The sequence below is a fragment of the Lathyrus oleraceus genome, chromosome 3 (genome assembly GCF_024323335.1).
Source record: "Lathyrus oleraceus cultivar Zhongwan6 chromosome 3, CAAS_Psat_ZW6_1.0, whole genome shotgun sequence".
NCBI lineage: Eukaryota > Viridiplantae > Streptophyta > Magnoliopsida > Fabales > Fabaceae > Lathyrus > Lathyrus oleraceus.
Window position 1 is genome coordinate 87,075,074 of NC_066581.1, and position 18,878 is coordinate 87,093,951.

The window sequence follows — 18,878 nt, forward strand, 5'->3', positions numbered from 1 at the left end:
TGTTGGAAACCGTACGGACGACCCTAATGAACACCTGACCAAGTTTGTGCAGTACGCCGATACTGTAAAGGCGAATGGTGTATCTCAAGATGCGATAAGATTGCGCCTCTTTCCTTTCTCACTAAGAGACAGAGCTTGGGCTTGGTTGCAATCCTTGCCCTCCAACTCCGTTACAACATAGGAAGAATTGAAGAACGTTTTCTTATCCCGATATTTTCTGCCGAGCAAAGCTGCTATGCTGAGAGCTCAAATCAACGGATTTCGACAAAAAGATGTAGAATCTCTCTACGAAGCGTGGGAGAGATACAAGGACATGACGAGGATATGTCCACATCACGGTCTCGAAGACAGGGTGATCATTCACACATTTTACAAGAGATAATATGTCACTGAGTGAATGATTTATGGTCGAAGGTAGATAATGTATAGAGAAAGATATGAGTGATACCCTAAGGCGAAGGAGGAATAATTAGGAGTATGCTCGCCAAGGATTCGCATCCTCGTGCCTATGTATTATCACCGTGCAATGAGAAAGTCAGAGAAATCGTAGTTCGGAACTACAAGAATAGAAGGAGAGAGGACATTTATCTAAGCAGCGGGGACTCACAAGACAAACATATCTTCAAGGAAGGATTGTAGTACTGGAGTGCAATGAGTAGTGTACCACTTGCTGGGGAATCCATAATTCGAGATCAAATAAGAATAGCATCTTGGATCCAAGAGAAGGATAGACTCTCAATCGAAGAGCAAGGTAGGAATTTACCGATACATGGACTAGCAGGCCGCCACTATAAGGTAAAGCCATAAAGAAAGACTGAATTAAGTGTTTAGGTTAAAGGCCAAACAACTCTCGATTGATAAGGTGGATTGTCGTTAAATCGTCCTAAAACGATAGACAAGGAATCCAAGGATAAGTATGATTGATCTCAAAAAGATGGATGAAGAATGATTGATTGATAAATAGGGTAGCTCACGAAGAATCTGAATTCTTCTGCCTACGTACCCTCATTGTGCAATGAGGAAATCAGAGCTTTCGTAGTTCAGCCTACTAGGGCTGAAAAGGAGATAATGGAGGCAAGAGGAATGAATGATTGAGATTAAAATGATTTGAATTGAATGGAGAGACTTGATAGTTACTGGATGAGAATCACACTAAAGTCTATGGGTAAAGGTGGATACGATAAGCAACAAGCCAGACGTCTCACACCCAAAGATATCCAGAATGAGTGTAGGAAAGCTCCAGTGTCATTCCTTCTTTACCACTTAAGGCTCGTGGCATGTAATTCTCGTCTTAACTTTCAAGTGGAGAGAGGAGAATCTTTTTAGTTGTTTCTTGCATCGAAGATGAAAACCTTATCAATCGTTCGATTCGAATTGCACTAAAGTCTATGAATAGAGGTGAATACGATGAGCGCTGGGTCATACGTCCCATACCCAAAGATACTCAGAATGGGGGTAGGAATACTCCAGTCCCACTCCTTCTCCATTACTTAAGGCTCGTATCGTACAACTTGATTCATGATTGATAAGTTGTTGATAATCCTTTCTTTTTTTATTTTTGCTTTGTGAAGAGAGAGACTTGTCAATCGTATGATTGGAATTGTCCTAAAGTCTATGAATAGAGGTGAATACGATGAGCGCTGGGTCATACGTCCCATACCCAAAGATACTCAGAATGGGGGTAGGAATACTCCAGTCCCACTTTTTCTCTATTGCTTAAGGCTCGTGTCGCACGATTCTAACTTTGATTTAACAAGTTCTTGAAGATGCCACCTTTGATGTGCTTGAATAATCCTCTACTTGGTATGACTGAGGATGCCTTGATTGAAGACCTTGTCTTGAGGCCTTGAGCTCCACAGCTTGGAAGAAAAGTCTTATTAAGTGACCAAGGGTCTTTTGGTCACTCAATTTAGACTGTGGGATTATACAAGTTCAAAGGATTTAATCAATAAAAATTGCTTTTGATCAATTTAATCATGGTTTTTTTGTTTGTTTTAGGGAACTAGATTTGGATCCAATCAAAGTTAGTAATTGTTAGAAACTACCCTAAGGGATCATGCATTAGAAGTTGATTGAAAATTCTAAGTTAGAAGTCCTAAGGGAGCATGTGCAAATTGGTCAAAATATTGATTAAAAGTCCTAGGTATAAGTTCAAAAATTTTAAGGAAGTGATTAAATTCTATGTCACATTCTAATCCTAAAGGGATCATGCCATTTTATCACAAAAATACCAAAAATAAGCCCATAAGGGCAAAATGGTCAATTGCAAAATATGTCAAATTTTATGGTCTAAAGTTGGTCCTAACCTAGTTTTAAAAATTGTCATGATTCTCAATTCAATCAAGATCATAATGGTTCCTAATTAAACCTAATCATTATTCTAATGAAAATCCTAATTAAAATTCTAAGGGAAATTCTAGTTAAATTCTAGTGGAAATTCTAATTTCAATGATTAACCTAATTAAACTAATAATGTGCTAATTAAACTAATTAAATTATAAAATAAATCAATTAAGAAAATAAAAGAAAACAATTAAAAAATGGAAAGGAGGTGTGAATGGGAGAGGTGGTATAACCTGAATTCTGGCTAATGGGCTGCAAGAAGAGCCCATTGAGGATTTTTGGCACAACAAACGATTCCAAAAACTGGTGGTGTATGAAGAAAGGAGCTTGGTCTATGTCTGAGCCCAATAGGAATTTCAAACGCTCAAAAAGGGGGTTGCACATTGCAAATGGGTGGTAAATCAACAAAGATCCTATGGGCCTGATGAAGCCCAAAATTCACTTCTTTCCATAATCATCAGGGAGGTGTATTGGCAATGTGTAGTGTATGGTAAGCAAATTGCATGGGCCTAACTGAAGTTGAGCCCAAAACACACACCTCTGTTGACTTGTCCAAGTCAACAGAGTTCAAATGAGATTTCTAATGCGCGCTCAACCTCACCGTCGTTCACCTTGGCTCACCGCATCGGCGTCCGTTGCCGGCACCGTTGTTGGCTTATGGTCAAAATCTCAACATCAATCGAAGCATCATGGCAAGCCAAACACGGATATGGGGATGAAATTGTGAAACCGTCCTTGTCTTGGTCGAATCGAGCATCTAAATAGAGGAACCCTAGCCATCTAAAAGTTAAATTAAATGGCGTATAGCGCAAATCAATCCATACTATTATGGGACTTTCATTTCCTACCTCAGATACTACAACTTGGTGTGCTCAAAGTAAGAAAAAGACACTGAACAAGAAAATTACATACCGGAGAAGATGATCGGAAAATCCACCGGTAATTTCCCTGAGCTTGATTCTTTCTTCTTCTTCTTCTCTTTTCACCTCTTTCTTCTTCTTCTGAATTGGAACAGTGCAAAGTGAGGATGTCGTGGATTAGCTCAAGCTAAATTGAAGCTTCAATGGCTTTTAGGAGAAAGTAGAGCTCTGAGTAGGGTGAGGGAAGAGATTGCAAGAGAGAATGCACAAATTCAAACAGATTTTCCAAGGGTGATGAAAATGTGAGAGATGAGTTTCTTAAATAGAGCTTAGGTTTGGAAAATGTTAAATTTGGAATGAGGTTAGGAGTTAATTAAGTGTGGTTAGGAGTTAGTCGGACATGACTCACTGAGTTAACTGCAAACTCAGTTGGTTAATGAGTGATAAACTCAATTAGTTAGGTTGGTTTAGATTGATTAATGAATGAGTGAGTTGAAACTTAATTGGCTATTGCAGGTTAGAATTATTGAGGTTATGTTGAAATGATTTTGATGACCTGTTGTGCAGGTTACAAGTTGAACTTAAGTGACCTTGGTTTAGCTTGGGATGGTGGAGAATGAGTGTTAATGGCTTTGATACACCAACTAGTTATAGCAGGTAACATTAGAATTAGGATTGAGTGATTGGATCAAATCTAACTTGTTGAACTGGTGACTATCAAACATAAGTGTGCTTGTGCTTGTACTTTAAAAGATGAATGTGATCCTTGGTTTATGCTTTGGTCCAAGGTGTCATGAGTTCAATTTCCACTGTCTATATTCAAATCCTTGCCTTTGCTTGTTTCTTTTACTGCAGCAAGTTTGGCCTATCATGTTCCAACCAGGGTTAGCCATGGTAGCAAGCTTGGAAAATGTTATACTGTGAGGTATGCATCCCACTGTGATGAAGATGCAATGTTGCTATATCCTTAACCTTGCATGTTGTGTAAGTCATTTTTCTGTTCAGCAGGTATGTGGCTAATCATGGTTTAATTTCTTATTGAAATGCAAGGTGAAAACCATGTGCTTGACTTGGCATGGATTGGTTGTGTCCTGCTGTACAGGGGAATACTCACTTGGCCTTTCTTTACACATGATAACCCTTGTTGATGTGCATGTCCATTGATGGATTTTGATTGTGGAAATTGCATCCGGTGTGCAATCACAGGTGAAGCAGGAGTGGGTCATGTGAAGCAAGCCATTGGATCCACAATGCAGATGTCTCATGGCTGCTAATGATGATGATGACATGATGAATTTGATGGTTACACTACAGATCAGGACAATGGTTTGGAATTTCAAAGTTTGGACTGCTCCTTACATTTGATTGTCTCACTGAGCTAATGGCATGATGATTGTGTGGTATGCTGCCTATTTGTAACAGGTTGATGGCTTGCTGTTCCAAACCCTAACCTGGCCAATGTTCCTGTAGCAGGTGAGGTCCTTCTTGGTTTTGTTTTATGCTGCATGACATTTCATTTAGTGGCCAGCCTCAATTGGACTTTATATCTGGTAAGTGAGTCTCATATTTAGCACATGTTTGGCTTGGTCTTGTTGATGTAACCAGTCAGGTATGCTTAGGAACTGGTATGTGTTACAAGTTTGTGTGTTGGGCTCATGTGTCATGACTGAGTTGTTTGCATTTGGTTGTGTTGGTCTGTTGCTGCAGGAAGGTTCCCAGTTGCAGTTTCCATGAGCCATCCCCACCATAAACTGCAAGTGTGAGCATCTTCAACTGGTTATCAACTGGCTATGTGGTCATGGTGCTACTACAAGGTTTTAGGCAAGGCAAAGTGCAGCATGGTAATGAACTGACAGCTGCAACAACATGGCTATCATGTCATGTATTTCCATTGGCTTGGTCACACATTTCCATGGTTTGATTGATATCCATCATTAGGATCCTATTATATTTTCCAATATATTTCATTTTAAAATCTCTATTCAAAGTTTCCTTGAGCTTATCGATATCTTCATCGCCATAGATTCCCACCAATATATCATCAACAAATAGAAATAGGTAGATATTTACTTCATCGTTACAATTCATATGTATACACAACTATCATAACCATTTCTCACAAAACAACGCTTCATAATAAATTCACCAAACTGAAAATATCATTTTATATGGCTTTGCTTCAACCCATATAAATGTTTTTTCAAAAGACACACCTTATACTTGATATTCAAATTTTCAAACTCAAGATTATATTTATTAACAACAACCATAATTACCCTTATAGTGTTACAACAAGATTTGGTTTTGTATATATACATTGAGTTTTGATGATAACAATGTTGTATTTGTGCGAGATTAATTTTGGTACCCTAATGGTTTATTATTGTGTAGCTTTAAAAGTCAGTTTTGATTATGAGTATTTGACGTGCAACGTCATCAGTTTCTGAATAATGAGTTGCAAATCTACTTTTGCGCTAGTTATTAGAAGTTCTAAAAGATGTTTAATGTTGTTGCTGCAATGATCTTTATGCTTCTATGCTTATTCACTCCTGAGAAGATTCTGAGGAGACGATATGTTGTTGCTGCAACATTCTCTTAGTTCGTGCTTCTAGACGTAACTCTGATCACTAAACTTCTGAAGAATGGCAAGCTTCTGAAGTTATGTTACATAGCTGAAGATTCTGAAGATCTCAAGTCAGACGATTCAGGTTATCAATGTAACACCCTTCTACCCGAACGACATATTTAATTATATTATCAGAGTACAACATGTAGAAGAGTTTACATTCCTTACAACATAACACTTATTCCATTTCAACATAACATATATTATTTAATATTTAAATCTTCGCAGCGGACAACAACACAAATATTATAATTCATCATATAACAATTCATAATAATGTTTCAACATTATCTAAACAAAACATTTCAACATTAGTCATCATAGACAACGTAAATAATATTATAGTATCTATCGAATCCCATAATCCCGGTGTCACATGACCAGAGCATTTGACTCGACTCTGTAGAATAACTCTACACTTATTCCTCGAACCTCAACAATATCTACTCCGCTTTATCTGCACATTGCTCATCATAGATGAACATAAACACATGCAGAAGGGGTGAGAATTACATTATTAAATAATAGTATAGCGACAGAAATATAAACATAAACATATTTCACATATGCCAACACAGCTCATCATAATCATCATAATCAACATACTCATGAACATCAACAAAACAACATATCAAATGTAATGCACACACCCATGCATGACTCAACACGACTCGGTATACCCATTTTGTGACCAACTACAGGATCACCACTCCCAGATTCATCACCATAGAATCCGAGTTCCCCGTAAGGAACCAAGCCTCTCAACAAGCCCGGAGTCAACAACATCATTGGAACTCAGTCCGTTCATCACTAGGCATCGGCCTTTCATGAATGCATGCACACCAAGCATGCATCATAATCAACATAGCAACAACAGCATCATATAGTCATGTTATCATCATCATTAACACATTCTATCATAAAAGCATATCACATCATGCCACATAATCAAACACAGTATTATCACACTCTACTAATACCTATACCACTCAAAGCAACGGGAAATGATCCCTCGTATCCTATGCATCAGCTAAGTTACCTCGCTCAGCCTAAACAACCGAAACTGCACAACAACAGCCCAGGAAAGACCACAAGTCTGCCCATACGCGTATTGCCTATGTTCATACGCGTATTGCCCACGCCTGACCAAATCCATACGCGTATTGGCCATTCCCATACGCGTATGCTACGCGTATCACTTCCCCATACGCGTACCACCAGAGACCATTTCACGTTCAAAATCCCATCTTCCTCATCCATACGCGTATTGCCTAGTGCCATACGCGTACCAGGCCATCTCATACGCGTATTGCCTAGTGCCATACGCGTATGACCAGAAACCAGATTTCCAGATCTGCAATGGCTCCCTCTGCTACGAGATCTATCCAAATTCATCCCTCCACAGTCCAAATTTCACACAAAATCACTCATATCATCTAATACAATTAGTCTCCTATTCGATTTCACAAATCCTAACATCATTGCATATAATTTCTACGAATTCCTTCGATTAAAACCCCAATTTCGTTCATCTAATACTTCACCATTTTCAGCATATTATTATTTAATAAGGTTCAGACCCCTTACCTCTTTGGATTGAAGGAAGCTCTGAGCAATCTTTGGCCTTTTCCTCTTCCTTCTCTTTCTCTTCAGCGTTTCTCCCCTTTCTCTGACTCTCAGGCAACAACACGTGAAAACTCTGAGTTCTCCCTTTGGCCTCTTATCAAATTTCCACTTTTACCCTTCCACTCTTCATATTCCATTTATTTTATTTATTTAATTATTATTAAAATAAATAACATCTATAATAATAATAAAAATGATCCAATAATTCAACTTTATTTAATTAAATTAATAAAATAATATTAACTCAATTAAATAATTCTCTTATTTTAATCGGGGTGTTACAACTCTCCCCCACTACAAGAGTTTTCGTCCTCGAAAACATACCTCAAGCAAATAGAGCCGGATACGACTCCTTCATCTGATCTTCACGCTCCCAAGTCAAGCTCTCACCAGCTGGACCTCCCCAAACAACTTTCACTAGAGCAATCTTCTTACCTCTCAGGGTCTTCTCTTCTCGGTCATCTATCCGAATTGGCAACACCTCAACGGTCAAATTATCCCTCACCTGGATATCATCCGACTGAACAACATGCGAAGGATCCGCAATATATTTTCTCAACTGAGATACATGAAACACATCATGCAGATTAGAAAGCGACGGCGGTAAAGCTATCCGATACGCCACTTCCCCAACCCTCTTCAAAATCTGATACGGACCCACAAACCTCGGAGTAAGCTTTTTAGACTTTAAAGCTCTACCCACACCTGTCGTCGGAGTAACTCTCAAGAACACATGATCTCCCTCTTGGAACTCAAGTGCCTTTCTCCTGTTATCATGATAACTCTTCTGACGACTCTGAGAAATCTTCATTTTCTCCTGAATCATCTTAACCCTTTCAGTCGTCTGCTGCACAATCTCAGGTCCGAGTACAACACTCTCACCTGATTCATACCAACACAATGGAGTTCTACACCTCCTACCATACAATGCTTCATATGGAGCCATACCGATACTAGCATGAAAACTATTATTATAAGTAAACTCCACCAACGGCAAATAATTATCCCAAGAACCACTCTGCTCCAACACACAAGCTCTCAACAAATCCTCCAAGGATTGGATAGTTCTTTCGGTCTGACCATCAGTCTGAGGATGATAAGCTGAACTCAACCTCAACTTAGTTCCCAACGCTTTCTGTAAACTTTCCCAAAATCTAGAAGTAAATCTGGGATCTCTATCAGACACAATACTGGATGGAATACCATGCAGCCTCACTATCTCCTCAATATACAACTCTGCCAACTTCTCTAAAGAGTGATTAATCTTCATCGGCAAGAAATGCGCCGACTTAGTCAATCGATCCACAATCACCCAAATAGAATCATTACCTTTCACTGTCCTCGGCAATCCCGTCACAAAATCCATGGAAATGCTATCCCACTTCCATTCAGGAATCTTCAAAGGTTGCATCATACCTGCCGGTTTCTGATGTTCAATCTTTGACTTCTGACAAGTCAAACAGGCATACACAAACTTAGCAACATCTCTTTTCATACCAGCCCACCAAAACAACTTCTTCAAATCTTGATACATTTTAGTTGCACCTGGATGGATACTCAATCCACTCCTATGGCCCTCTTCAAGAATACTCTTTTTCAATTCAGACACCTCAGGAACACAAACTCTACCTTTAAATCGCAGGATACCATTCTCATCAATCTCAAAATTACCACCATTACCCTGGTTAACCATAGTAATATGATCAACTAGAGCGACATCAACTTGCTGACCATTCCGAATATCTTCCAGAATTCCACTAGTCAACTTCAGCATACCCAACTTTACACTATCAGCGGAAACTTCACAACCCAAACTCATATCACGGAACTGTTCAATTAACTCAAGCTCCCGAACCATCATCATAGACATATGTAGAGACTTTCTACTCAGCGCATCTGCAACTACATTAGCCTTACCGGGATGATAACTCAATTCGAAGTCAAAATCCTTTAGTAATTCTAACCACCTTCTCTGCCTCATATTTAACTCTTTCTGATCAAACAGATACTTCAGACTCTTGTGATCACTGAACACTTCGAACCTGGAACCATACAGATAATGTCTCCACATTTTCAACACAAATACAACAGCTGCAAGTTCTAGATCATGCGTAGGATAATTCCTCTCATGAACTTTCAACTGTCTAGAAGCATAAGCTACAACTTTACCATTCTGCATCAAAACACCACCAAGACCCATCAAAGAAGCATCACAATAGACAATGAAGGACTCACCAGGATTAGGCAAGATCAACACTGGAGCACTGGTCAACCGCCTCTTCAACTCAACAAAACTCGCTTCACAAGCTGCATCCCACACATACACTTGACCCTTCTTAGTCAACTGCGTCAACGGCAATGCCAACTTAGAGAAGCCCTCAATAAATCTGCGATAATAACCAGCTAACCCCAGAAAGCTGCGTATCTCAGTAGCAGACTTCGGAGTCTCCCACTGTAATACAGCATCAACTTTAGTCGGATCAACAGAAATCCCATCACTCGAAATCACATGGCCAAGGAAACTCACTTCCTTCAACCAGAACTCACATTTAGATAACTTTGCATATAATTTCTTTTCTCTTAACACCTGCAAAACAATTCTCAGATGTCCTGCATGCTCTTCTTCCGTCTTAGAATATATCAATATATCATCTATGAACACCACAACAAAATTATCAAGGTACGGATGAAATATACGATTCATATATTCCATAAACACACCTGGAGCATTAGACACACCGAACGGCATCACAGTGTATTCATAATGACCATACCTCGTACGGAAAGCAGTCTTCGCAATATCATCTGACTTCACTCGGATCTGATGATAACCCGACCGCAAATCAATCTTACTGAAAACATGCGCTCCAACCAACTGGTCCATCAAATCATCAATCCTCGGCAATGGATACCGATTCTTGATAGTCACCTTATTCAACTGCCGGTAATCGACACACAACCTCATCGTACCTTCTTTCTTCTTCACTAACAATACTGGTGCACCCCAAGGAGAAACACTTGGACGCACAAACTTCTTCTCAAGCAATTCTTCAAGTTGCTTCTTCAATTCAACTAATTCAGTTGCCGACATTCTATAAGGAGACATCGACACTGGACTCGTACCTGGTACTAAGTCAATGGCAAATTCGACTTCACGTTCTGGAGGTAAATCACTTACATCCTCCGGAAACACATCCTGAAATTCACAGACAACAGGAAAATCTACACTCACCACTTTCTTATTCGCTTGCAGAGACGCAAATAAAGCGAATATCTGAGCTTCATCTTTCACAAATTCCCCCACCTGCCTAGCAGATAGAAATCTTGCCTCATCATTCTCACCAACTTCAGAAAACCGCACCGTCTTACTATAGCAGTTGATAAACACGCCATAGAATTCTAGCCAATTCATTCCCAGAATAATATCAATTTGGTGCAAGGGTAAGCACACCAAATCAACCACGAACTCTCTCTCGAAGATCGTCAAACGACAACCTCGACAGACAACAGAAGTCTTCACAGAACCATTAGCAGGAGTATCTATCACCATACTTCCGCCTAGGGACGACATAATCACACCAATCCTGGTCGCACACTCATACGAAATAAATGAATGAGTAGCACCAGTGTCAACAATAGCAAGCAATTCAACATTATTAATCAAGCAAGTACCTTTAATCAGATTATCTTCTTTAGGAGCTTCAGCCCCACTCAGAGCAAACACCCTACCAGTAGTATGAGCTGCAGTAGCCGCCTTCTTCGGTTTCGAGCACTGCAAACTGATATGGCCTTTCTCGCCACAATTAAAACATGTCGGACCAGCATCCTTACATTCCGTAACTCTATGACCAGCCTGACCGCATCGGAAACATCTCAGCACTTTCTTGGTACAGTTATCAGCACGGTGGCCTGGCTCGCCACACTTGAAACATTTACCAGCTATGGGAGATCCTCCCCCACTTGGCTTCTTCGCATCTACCACTTTCTGCTTACCTTTACCATTCGGAGATGCATAAGGACTACCACGATCCTTATTCTTCTTCTCACTAAGACTCTTGTAGTGAGCAGTCCTAGCCTTGCTATCTTCATCAAATATCCTGCACTTGTTAACCAGTGTAGGAAACCTACGAATCTCCTGGTAACCAATGCCTTGTTTGATTTCGGGACGCAACCCGTTCTCAAACTTGACACACTTGGATTCCTCAGCATCAGCATTATTATAATGAGGGCAATACTGCACCAGCTCCTCAAACTTCGAAGCGTAATCAGCAACAGACCTGTTACCCTGCTTCAGTCCCAGAAATTCCATCTCCTTCTTACATCGCACATCAGCAGGAAAATATTTCTCCAGAAAGGCCGCCTTGAACCTTTCCCAAGTCATCTCAGCACCTGGTACTACAATCCTCTGGCGAGTGTTATCCCACCAGTTTTCAGCCTCTTCAGATAACATATGCGTACCAAACTGCACCTTCTGTGCTTCAGTACACGTCATCACCCGGAAAATCTTCTCAATTTCCTTCAGCCAAATCTGAGCACCATCTGGATCATAGCGCCCTTTGAATGTAGGAGGGTTATTCTTCAGAAACCTTCCCAAATTCTTAAACTCGTCGACCGGCGGATTCTGCTGCGCCTGCATAGCCTGCGCCATAACAGCCAAAGCCTCAGCAATCACACGGTCATTTTCTCCAGCCATACTCTGCACAACACCACCACAACCGTTAAATATCGACAGTGTCATTTACACTAATCGATCATCAGGGAAAACATCACATTATGACTCGACTGGACTGACCATGCTCTGATACCACTAATGTAACACCCTTCTACCCGAACGACATATTTAATTATATTATCAGAGTACAACATGTAGAAGAGTTTACATTCCTTACAACATAACACTTATTCCATTTCAACATAACATATATTATTTAATATTTAAATCTTCGCAGCGGACAACAACACAAATATTATAATTCATCATATAACAATTCATAATAATGTTTCAACATTATCTAAACAAAACATTTCAACATTAGTCATCATAGACAACGTAAATAATATTATAGTATCTATCGAATCCCATAATCCCGGTGTCACATGACCAGAGCATTTGACTCGACTCTGTAGAATAACTCTACACTTATTCCTCGAACCTCAACAATATCTACTCCGCTTTATCTGCACATTGCTCATCATAGATGAACATAAACACATGCAGAAGGGGTGAGAATTACATTATTAAATAATAGTATAGCGACAGAAATATAAACATAAACATATTTCACATATGCCAACACAGCTCATCATAATCATCATAATCAACATACTCATGAACATCAACAAAACAACATATCAAATGTAATGCACACACCCATGCATGACTCAACACGACTCGGTATACCCATTTTGTGACCAACTACAGGATCACCACTCCCAGATTCATCACCATAGAATCCGAGTTCCCCGTAAGGAACCAAGCCTCTCAACAAGCCCGGAGTCAACAACATCATTGGAACTCAGTCCGTTCATCACTAGGCATCGGCCTTTCATGAATGCATGCACACCAAGCATGCATCATAATCAACATAGCAACAACAGCATCATATAGTCATGTTATCATCATCATTAACACATTCTATCATAAAAGCATATCACATCATGCCACATAATCAAACACAGTATTATCACACTCTACTAATACCTATACCACTCAAAGCAACGGGAAATGATCCCTCGTATCCTATGCATCAGCTAAGTTACCTCGCTCAGCCTAAACAACCGAAACTGCACAACAACAGCCCAGGAAAGACCACAAGTCTGCCCATACGCGTATTGCCTATGTTCATACGCGTATTGCCCACGCCTGACCAAATCCATACGCGTATTGGCCATTCCCATACGCGTATGCTACGCGTATCACTTCCCCATACGCGTACCACCAGAGACCATTTCACGTTCAAAATCCCATCTTCCTCATCCATACGCGTATTGCCTAGTGCCATACGCGTACCAGGCCATCTCATACGCGTATTGCCTAGTGCCATACGCGTATGACCAGAAACCAGATTTCCAGATCTGCAATGGCTCCCTCTGCTACGAGATCTATCCAAATTCATCCCTCCACAGTCCAAATTTCACACAAAATCACTCATATCATCTAATACAATTAGTCTCCTATTCGATTTCACAAATCCTAACATCATTGCATATAATTTCTACGAATTCCTTCGATTAAAACCCAATTTCGTTCATCTAATACTTCACCATTTTCAGCATATTATTATTTAATAAGGTTCAGACCCCTTACCTCTTTGGATTGAAGGAAGCTCTGAGCAATCTTTGGCCTTTTCCTCTTCCTTCTCTTTCTCTTCAGCGTTTCTCCCCTTTCTCTGACTCTCAGGCAACAACACGTGAAAACTCTGAGTTCTCCCTTTGGCCTCTTATCAAATTTCCACTTTTACCCTTCCACTCTTCATATTCCATTTATTTTATTTATTTAATTATTATTAAAATAAATAACATCTATAATAATAATAAAAATGATCCAATAATTCAACTTTATTTAATTAAATTAATAAAATAATATTAACTCAATTAAATAATTCTCTTATTTTAATCGGGGTGTTACAACTCTCCCCCACTACAAGAGTTTTCGTCCTCGAAAACATACCTCAAGCAAATAGAGCCGGATACGACTCCTTCATCTGATCTTCACGCTCCCAAGTCAAGCTCTCACCAGCTGGACCTCCCCAAACAACTTTCACTAGAGCAATCTTCTTACCTCTCAGGGTCTTCTCTTCTCGGTCATCTATCCGAATTGGCAACACCTCAACGGTCAAATTATCCCTCACCTGGATATCATCCGACTGAACAACATGCGAAGGATCCGCAATATATTTTCTCAACTGAGATACATGAAACACATCATGCAGATTAGAAAGCGACGGCGGTAAAGCTATCCGATACGCCACTTCCCCAACCCTCTTCAAAATCTGATACGGACCCACAAACCTCGGAGTAAGCTTTTTAGACTTTAAAGCTCTACCCACACCTGTCGTCGGAGTAACTCTCAAGAACACATGATCTCCCTCTTGGAACTCAAGTGCCTTTCTCCTGTTATCATGATAACTCTTCTGACGACTCTGAGAAATCTTCATTTTCTCCTGAATCATCTTAACCCTTTCAGTCGTCTGCTGCACAATCTCAGGTCCGAGTACAACACTCTCACCTGATTCATACCAACACAATGGAGTTCTACACCTCCTACCATACAATGCTTCATATGGAGCCATACCGATACTAGCATGAAAACTATTATTATAAGTAAACTCCACCAACGGCAAATAATTATCCCAAGAACCACTCTGCTCCAACACACAAGCTCTCAACAAATCCTCCAAGGATTGGATAGTTCTTTCGGTCTGACCATCAGTCTGAGGATGATAAGCTGAACTCAACCTCAACTTAGTTCCCAACGCTTTCTGTAAACTTTCCCAAAATCTAGAAGTAAATCTGGGATCTCTATCAGACACAATACTGGATGGAATACCATGCAGCCTCACTATCTCCTCAATATACAACTCTGCCAACTTCTCTAAAGAGTGATTAATCTTCATCGGCAAGAAATGCGCCGACTTAGTCAATCGATCCACAATCACCCAAATAGAATCATTACCTTTCACTGTCCTCGGCAATCCCGTCACAAAATCCATGGAAATGCTATCCCACTTCCATTCAGGAATCTTCAAAGGTTGCATCATACCTGCCGGTTTCTGATGTTCAATCTTTGACTTCTGACAAGTCAAACAGGCATACACAAACTTAGCAACATCTCTTTTCATACCAGCCCACCAAAACAACTTCTTCAAATCTTGATACATTTTAGTTGCACCTGGATGGATACTCAATCCACTCCTATGGCCCTCTTCAAGAATACTCTTTTTCAATTCAGACACCTCAGGAACACAAACTCTACCTTTAAATCGCAGGATACCATTCTCATCAATCTCAAAATTACCACCATTACCCTGGTTAACCATAGTAATATGATCAACTAGAGCGACATCAACTTGCTGACCATTCCGAATATCTTCCAGAATTCCACTAGTCAACTTCAGCATACCCAACTTTACACTATCAGCGGAAACTTCACAACCCAAACTCATATCACGGAACTGTTCAATTAACTCAAGCTCCCGAACCATCATCATAGACATATGTAGAGACTTTCTACTCAGCGCATCTGCAACTACATTAGCCTTACCGGGATGATAACTCAATTCGAAGTCAAAATCCTTTAGTAATTCTAACCACCTTCTCTGCCTCATATTTAACTCTTTCTGATCAAACAGATACTTCAGACTCTTGTGATCACTGAACACTTCGAACCTGGAACCATACAGATAATGTCTCCACATTTTCAACACAAATACAACAGCTGCAAGTTCTAGATCATGCGTAGGATAATTCCTCTCATGAACTTTCAACTGTCTAGAAGCATAAGCTACAACTTTACCATTCTGCATCAAAACACCACCAAGACCCATCAAAGAAGCATCACAATAGACAATGAAGGACTCACCAGGATTAGGCAAGATCAACACTGGAGCACTGGTCAACCGCCTCTTCAACTCAACAAAACTCGCTTCACAAGCTGCATCCCACACATACACTTGACCCTTCTTAGTCAACTGCGTCAACGGCAATGCCAACTTAGAGAAGCCCTCAATAAATCTGCGATAATAACCAGCTAACCCCAGAAAGCTGCGTATCTCAGTAGCAGACTTCGGAGTCTCCCACTGTAATACAGCATCAACTTTAGTCGGATCAACAGAAATCCCATCACTCGAAATCACATGGCCAAGGAAACTCACTTCCTTCAACCAGAACTCACATTTAGATAACTTTGCATATAATTTCTTTTCTCTTAACACCTGCAAAACAATTCTCAGATGTCCTGCATGCTCTTCTTCCGTCTTAGAATATATCAATATATCATCTATGAACACCACAACAAAATTATCAAGGTACGGATGAAATATACGATTCATATATTCCATAAACACACCTGGAGCATTAGACACACCGAACGGCATCACAGTGTATTCATAATGACCATACCTCGTACGGAAAGCAGTCTTCGCAATATCATCTGACTTCACTCGGATCTGATGATAACCCGACCGCAAATCAATCTTACTGAAAACATGCGCTCCAACCAACTGGTCCATCAAATCATCAATCCTCGGCAATGGATACCGATTCTTGATAGTCACCTTATTCAACTGCCGGTAATCGACACACAACCTCATCGTACCTTCTTTCTTCTTCACTAACAATACTGGTGCACCCCAAGGAGAAACACTTGGACGCACAAACTTCTTCTCAAGCAATTCTTCAAGTTGCTTCTTCAATTCAACTAATTCAGTTGCCGACATTCTATAAGGAGACATCGACACTGGACTCGTACCTGGTACTAAGTCAATGGCAAATTCGACTTCACGTTCTGGAGGTAAATCACTTACATCCTCCGGAAACACATCCTGAAATTCACAGACAACAGGCAAATCTACACTCACCACTTTCTTATTCGCTTGCAGAGACGCAAATAAAGCGAATATCTGAGCTTCATCTTTCACAAATTCCCCCACCTGCCTAGCAGATAGAAATCTTGCCTCATCATTCTCACCAACTTCAGAAAACCGCACCGTCTTACTATAGCAGTTGATAAACACGCCATAGAATTCTAGCCAATTCATTCCCAGAATAATATCAATTTGGTGCAAGGGTAAGCACACCAAATCAACCACGAACTCTCTCTCGAAGATCGTCAAACGACAACCTCGACAGACAACAGAAGTCTTCACAGAACCATTAGCAGGAGTATCTATCACCATACTTCCGCCTAGGGACGACATAATCACACCAATCCTGGTCGCACACTCATACGAAATAAATGAATGAGTAGCACCAGTGTCAACAATAGCAAGCAATTCAACATTATTAATCAAGCAAGTACCTTTAATCAGATTATCTTCTTTAGGAGCTTCAGCCCCACTCAGAGCAAACACCCTACCAGTAGTATGAGCTGCAGTAGCCGCCTTCTTCGGTTTCGAGCACTGCAAACTGATATGGCCTTTCTCGCCACAATTAAAACATGTCGGACCAGCATCCTTACATTCCGTAACTCTATGACCAGCCTGACCGCATCGGAAACATCTCAGCACTTTCTTGGTACAGTTATCAGCACGGTGGCCTGGCTCGCCACACTTGAAACATTTACCAGCTATGGGAGATCCTCCCCCACTTGGCTTCTTCGCATCTACCACTTTCTGCTTACCTTTACCATTCGGAGATGCATAAGGACTACCACGATCCTTATTCTTCTTCTCACTAAGACTCTTGTAGTGAGCAGTCCTAGCCTTGCTATCTTCATCAAATATCCTGCACTTGTTAACCAGTGTAGGAAACCTACGAATCTCCTGGTAACCAATGCCTTGTTTGATTTCGGGACGCAACCCGTTCTCAAACTTGACACACTTGGATTCCTCAGCATCAGCATTATTATAATGAGGGCAATACTGCACCAGCTCCTCAAACTTCGAAGCGTAATCAGCAACAGACCTGTTACCCTGCTTCAGTCCCAGAAATTCCATCTCCTTCTTACATCGCACATCAGCAGGAAAATATTTCTCCAGAAAGGCCGCCTTGAACCTTTCCCAAGTCATCTCAGCACCTGGTACTACAATCCTCTGGCGAGTGTTATCCCACCAGTTTTCAGCCTCTTCAGATAACATATGCGTACCAAACTGCACCTTCTGTGCTTCAGTACACGTCATCACCCGGAAAATCTTCTCAATTTCCTTCAGCCAAATCTGAGCACCATCTGGATCATAGCGCCCTTTGAATGTAGGAGGGTTATTCTTCAGAAACCTTCCCAAATTCTTAAACTCGTCGACCGGCGGATTCTGCTGCGCCTGCATAGCCTGCGCCATAACAGCCAAAGCCTCAGCAATCACACGGTCATTTTCTCCAGCCATACTCTGCACAACACCACCACAACCGTTAAATATCGACAGTGTCATTTACACTAATCGATCATCAGGGAAAACATCACATTATGACTCGACTGGACTGACCATGCTCTGATACCACTAATGTAACACCCTTCTACCCGAACGACATATTTAATTATATTATCAGAGTACAACATGTAGAAGAGTTTACATTCCTTACAACATAACACTTATTCCATTTCAACATAACATATATTATTTAATATTTAAATCTTCGCAGCGGACAACAACACAAATATTATAATTCATCATATAACAATTCATAATAATGTTTCAACATTATCTAAACAAAACATTTCAACATTAGTCATCATAGACAACGTAAATAATATTATAGTATCTATCGAA

The 18,878-nt window shown here is 40.3% G+C and overlaps 1 non-coding gene across 1 annotated transcript; it reads right to left on the bottom strand.

Annotated features, from left to right (window-relative positions):
* Positions 1-235: 235 nt before the first annotated feature.
* Positions 236-342, bottom strand: LOC127132950 (small nucleolar RNA R71). Its single transcript, XR_007806953.1, has one exon. It is a non-coding gene; the product is annotated as a small nucleolar RNA R71 (small nucleolar RNA).
* Positions 343-18,878: the final 18,536 nt, after the last annotated feature.